Source organism: Belonocnema kinseyi, chromosome 3, assembly GCF_010883055.1.
Source record: "Belonocnema kinseyi isolate 2016_QV_RU_SX_M_011 chromosome 3, B_treatae_v1, whole genome shotgun sequence".
Lineage (NCBI taxonomy): Eukaryota > Metazoa > Arthropoda > Insecta > Hymenoptera > Cynipidae > Belonocnema > Belonocnema kinseyi.
In genome coordinates, this window is record NC_046659.1 from 95,822,543 (window position 1) to 95,828,276 (window position 5,734).

The window sequence follows — 5,734 nt, forward strand, 5'->3', positions numbered from 1 at the left end:
GCATCGTTCCTTCGAAGAAAAAAGGATACGTTATAGCAGGCAGAAAATAGACTGAAGTAGGTCTATAAATCAATTTAATTACGATAAAAAGCAAGATAAAATATAAACACGGTAGATAGTATAAATATATCCCTTAAGTCTAAGAAAAGCAGAGAGAAAAAATATTTGAATAAAACTCTTATTCATTTGCATGTTTAAGTTACAGTTCTACATTTTAATTGATACAAACATTGTCAGGTTAATTGAAATGGGGTCAATTCTACTTGTAGTTCTAAGTTTCTTCAAATGAGTAATGTGCGTCTAAATTTTTAATCACCTGTAGTGCAATGAAATGAATTTTACTGTGTTACAACGGGAACACTTAAGTTGTGTTGCGTTAAGCAAAATTTCGTTAGGTTCTGTTAAGTTAGATTCATTTGCAGGTTAAGATCGAGTTAACCTATTAAATATAGCACACATTTAAGACTGAGAACCGTACGCTTACATAGCTACACGTGTGGTTGAATTTCATTTGGCTAGGTTAGGTTAGCTCAGGTTTTGTTAGGTTAGGATAGAATAAACCTCCATGTAGGTTAAGCCGAATCTGAATGAAACGGTACCGCAAACACAACGAAACAACACAATGAGTTTAATTGTGTTACGTGAAGTTAAGTTAGGTTAGGTTAGATTAGGTCAGGTTTTTTTAGGTTAGGATAGGGTTGACCTCTTTGAAGGTTAAACCCAAGCTGATTCAAACGGTACCGCAAACACAACGGGACAACACCATCAGTTTAATTGTGTTTCGTGAGGTTAGGTTAGGTTAGGCTAGGTTAGATTTATTTCTAGGTTAGGCTCGAGTTGACCCATTCGATGTAGCACACATTTGCTACTGGGAATATATGCTTCCAGAGCTTTAGGTGTAGTTCAATAAATTTCTGTTAATTCAGGTTAGGTGAGGTCAGGTTCTGTTGGGTAAAGTTATGTTAAATAAGTTGATATCTGGCAAGGGTTGATCCTTCACAGTTTTGTCGACATGTTTTTGAAGTGAAAATTTGCATCAGTGGCAGTATTTTGAAATTTATTTGCCTCAGTGCATGATTTTTCGTCATTTTTTGAGATTATGGCTCAACCATGACGTGATGGGTGATTTTTGATACCGAATTTGAATTCAGCGCCCCTAAATCCATAGGAATACGTGTGTCTTGTTACCAGATCCGCAAACTTTTTTTTTGTGTGGCTGTGTAATAAGTTGATAAATTGTATTATTTCTTTAAACAAATTTGATGAACAAATGCATTAATCAGGCATTTATCAACAGAAAAATTCGTTTTTTTCCATGTCAACAGTTTTAATTAGGATATCAAAAAAAAAAAATTTTCATCGACAGATGCTCGAATAATGCATTTGTTTATTCAATTTGTTTTTAAAAAAGTATAAAATTTATCGACCAATTATGAATTTCGCTGAAATCATCGTGAACGTACCAAGTAAAAAGACTGAAATCGAAAGAAACTAATTTTTCCATCCACAGATGCTCGAATGATGCATTTTTAAAATTAAATTTGTTTAAAAAATCATGAGATTAATCAAGAAATTATGAATTTTTCTAAAGTTATCATAAATTTCCGAATTTAAAAAAAAATTTCATAGAAAAAAACGAATATTTATGTCAAAAAATGCCTGATTACTGCATTGTACATTACATTTTTTATAATATAAACAATTATAATCAGAAGAGAAATTTTTTTATATAATATTTTTTCGATTTCAATTTCTTGTAACATAACTTGAAAAAACGTGTATTTATGGAATTTATGGAAATTTCAACCATTATCCTGTTATTGACAAGCAGCGGGAACGTCAAATAGAAAAAGGCCTTTTTTTCGTCATATTTGTTTATTTATAAAAAAATCAAAAACCTAATTCAAAAATCAGGGTGGACTCCTCTTTTACAAATCTTATTAGGTTTTTTACGAATTTCTTTTATTGAAATCTGTAAAGATTTCTGGGCTATACGTTATTCTGAACCAAACATATCATTTTTCTTCTCAATGTGCTAACGAACTTGACCTTTAGTGTCTGATACTCAAAGAGTGTTAAGGCCAATCGAATAGACTACTTTTTTCAAAAGTATCGTTGCCACAGCCTGACATACATACATAAATACATACACACATGCATACAGACAGCCAGACAGACACATTCGTAGAAACCTGTTTTTCGAATTCTGGGGGTTTCAAAATGTGGACATTTTACAGAAACAGGGAGGGGTCAAATTTTACACAAATCTAATATCTTCTCTGATGAGAATGTAAAAATTAATTAATTTGCCATGAATAATGTCTTGATACTTCTGTTTTCTTTTGGTTATTCGTGAAAAATGGCATTTAAAACATTTAAACTAAGTACAATTTTTTGAAAACCCACACATGAGACGAAAAAGAAATTAAAAACCATAAGTTGTGATGAGAATGTGTCCACGCAGCGGTCTGATTTTTTATTTTTAATATAGTTTTTCACGATTAAAACACAAAATACGCATGCTATCAAAAAGTGATTGAAAACAAATTTGTAGATCTTTTAAAAATGCACCATTCTCGTGTACACAACTTTTTACCTACTTTGCACAGTTTAACCGCAAAATGTAATTTTTGATTTTTCATTCTTTTTTTATGCTGTCAAAATTTAAATTTTCAATTTTTTAAGAAAATTTAAAAAGTTGTTGAAACAATCTTGTAGGAGAGTAAAAACAAACATTTTTCTTATCCTGACTTTTTTTCATATCGTGCGTTATTTTGCTTAAAATGTTAATTTTGGTGTGTTTTTTGCATTTTTTTAAATGCTATAACTCTGGTAAATTTTGGTTTCATAGAAAAAAGTGATGATGATCAATTGTTCGTCTGTTTAAATACTATGAATATCCGTACAGAAAATTTTTGAATTTTGAAAAAAAGTGGTCTCAAAAATGGTCAAAATACGTTAACTTTTTGAATTTTCAGCCAAAATGGATGGCTAACGAACCTGACCTTTAGTTTTTGACTCTCAGAGACTATGCCAAAGCCCAATCGAATACATTAATATTTTCAAAAGTTATCGCCCACAGACTGACACATATACATACATACATATGCAAACATACATACATACATACAAACATACATACATAAATACATACATACAGCCAGAAAGAAAGGCGCATTCAGATCCGGTTCCTATCCACTTGTAAATTATTAAGTAAGAGTGTACCGGCTACCTGGTTCTACCCGGTTCGTATCTGGCAAATGGAACCAGAAATTAAAATAAGGATACACTTTTTTACCTGGTTCCTATCCGGTCTCTTTAAGGCACATGGCCACTTTTAAAATTTTCAACTCTTCACTGCAATCTGTAAATCCATCGATCTGGATGGTCACACACAATAGGAGCTGATAACAAAGAAGTACATATTTTTGCGTCCCTGATATAATCGTCGATCACTTTAATATTCCTGATACATTTACTAAATATTCCCATACGCGTATTCTTTCAATATTCCTAGATATTCCTGGTATTCTTGATATTCTTTATAATCTCAAATATTTTTGATATTGCAAAATATTTCGAAATATCCCTAAATATTCACAAATATTATGTCATATTCCTCGCTTAACTTTGCGCTCTGCAAGTTTTTGAAGATTTCAAACTACACCAAACTCTCGTTTTCAGTCACCCCGTTGTCAGCCCTTACTGTTTACGTTTCTGTCGTCCCGAAATCAGTACAAGGCCATTTGAAGGCAACCCGCGAAACTTGACTGAAAGCGAGAGTTTGATGTACAAAATATTTTCAAGTGTTTAAAAGGATTTTGATGAATTTCAAAATCATTTAACGGGATTTAAAAATTCTTTTCAATTAAAAAAGATTAAAGTTTATAAAAAAATTTAAAAAGATGTTAGAAGAATTCCAAAAAAGTACAAGAATTTTCAAGAGATTTTAAAGACTTTCAAATACTTGTTATGAGATCAAGAGATTTTTATTGATTTTAAGGGATTTTGTGGCATTTCGATGGATTTCATATTGTTTAAAAAGTCGTTAAAGGGATTTAAAATATCACAAAAGTATTTTAAATTATTTTCAAAAAATTCAAAAGAGTTTAAGGATTTTCATATAATTTAACAATATTTTTATGTATTTAAAGAGATTTTCATGAATTTTAAGGGATTTAACAGGAAAATGACTCCTGTCGAATTGCAAATTCCAAAAGATTTCGAAATGTTTAAAAGAGTTCAAAATATTTTCAATATGGGTAGAATTTATATGAGTTTTAAGTTTTTAAAGTAATTTTTAAATATAAATAATGTTCTGAATTCTTTAAAGTCTGTTAAATCTTTTGAAATCTTTGGAAATTTCTGGAAATCCCTTAAAATGTATTAAATTTCTGAAAATACATATTGAATTTTTTTAAATCTTTTAAAATATCTTGAAATATTTTTGGATTTAGTTTAAATCTTGTTTACGCACATAAATTATGCAATAATAATGTTTAACATTTCTAAAATCTAAAATCTTAGTACATATATCATTATAAGCGTAGCAATATTTTTTATAGAATGGGTCACAAAACTTTGCAGACGACTTTCCACAGCTGTACGTTATATTTCAAATTTTTGTATTTGATACTTCAAGCTAGTTTAGCCGAGAGACTTTAGGCGTTAGAAATACGAAACTTATACGGTTCGAACCCGCGGGGCATACAAATTTTCTTCATAGCGTGCGATTATAAATAGTGTAGTGATTGTATAATAGTAAATAATAGTGTACTTAAACATGTGAACAAATATTAGAATATAATGGTAGAAATGCTCTCTATCTGTTCAAGACTTCTTCGATATAGACGAATTTACGTTTAAATTACGTTTAAAGTTTAAAGTCAAGTGCCGGGTATAAACCAGGTCCAATCCCGACTACAAACCGGATACAAATCTTGAAGGTCCCGGATGGGAGTCATACAGAAGCCGGAGATAAATATATCAATCCAGATAGAATCCGTATAAGGGCCGAGTATAAACCGGGGACAAGATCCGGGTACATTTCGGATAGACATCACCTGAATACCGGGTAGAAGTTTGAAGGAAGAGTATAAGACCCATATAGAAATCCGGTAGGTATTATCTGATCCCATATAGAACCCAGTCTCAAGTGCCGGGTATAAACCAGGCCCAATCCCGGCTGCAAATCGGATACAGATCTTGAAGGTCCCGGATGAGAGCCATGTAAAAGCCGGAGATAAAAATATCAATCCAGATAGAATCCGATCAAGGACCGGGTATAAACCGGGGACAAACCCCGGGTCTAATTCCAATAGCGGCAGATAAGAACCAACTTCCATCCAATTCTTATCTGGGTTCTATCCGTCATTTTAAGCAGGGAAGGGGTTTAGAACATTTCCAAACGAATTGACGGGATTTCAAAGTATTGCAAAGATATCCAGGTAGACGATGAGATTTCATGGAACGTCTACACCAGATTTCAATGAATGATTCACTTCTTGTCTCTATATTTATTTCGCGTATGCAATATGAAATCGTACATAAAAAATCAAATGTAGCAAAAAATGATATAATTATGCAATGTGTATAATAGTAAAAAAAGTATTTACCTCCTTATGTAACTACTATAATTATGGAGACTTCGTTAGAATTGCATACAAATTTAATTATACTATTATGCATTCTTTTAACATAATAATTTCTTAACAATTAAAAAATTGTTTATTAT

General features: G+C 31.4%; 1 protein-coding gene across 1 annotated transcript in view; it reads left to right on the forward strand.

The window, feature by feature from the left end:
• Window positions 1-5,734, forward strand: part of LOC117169369 (B9 domain-containing protein 2) — a 24,550-nt gene that overhangs the window by 14,596 nt on the left and 4,220 nt on the right. The gene's annotated exons all lie outside the window — the stretch shown is intronic.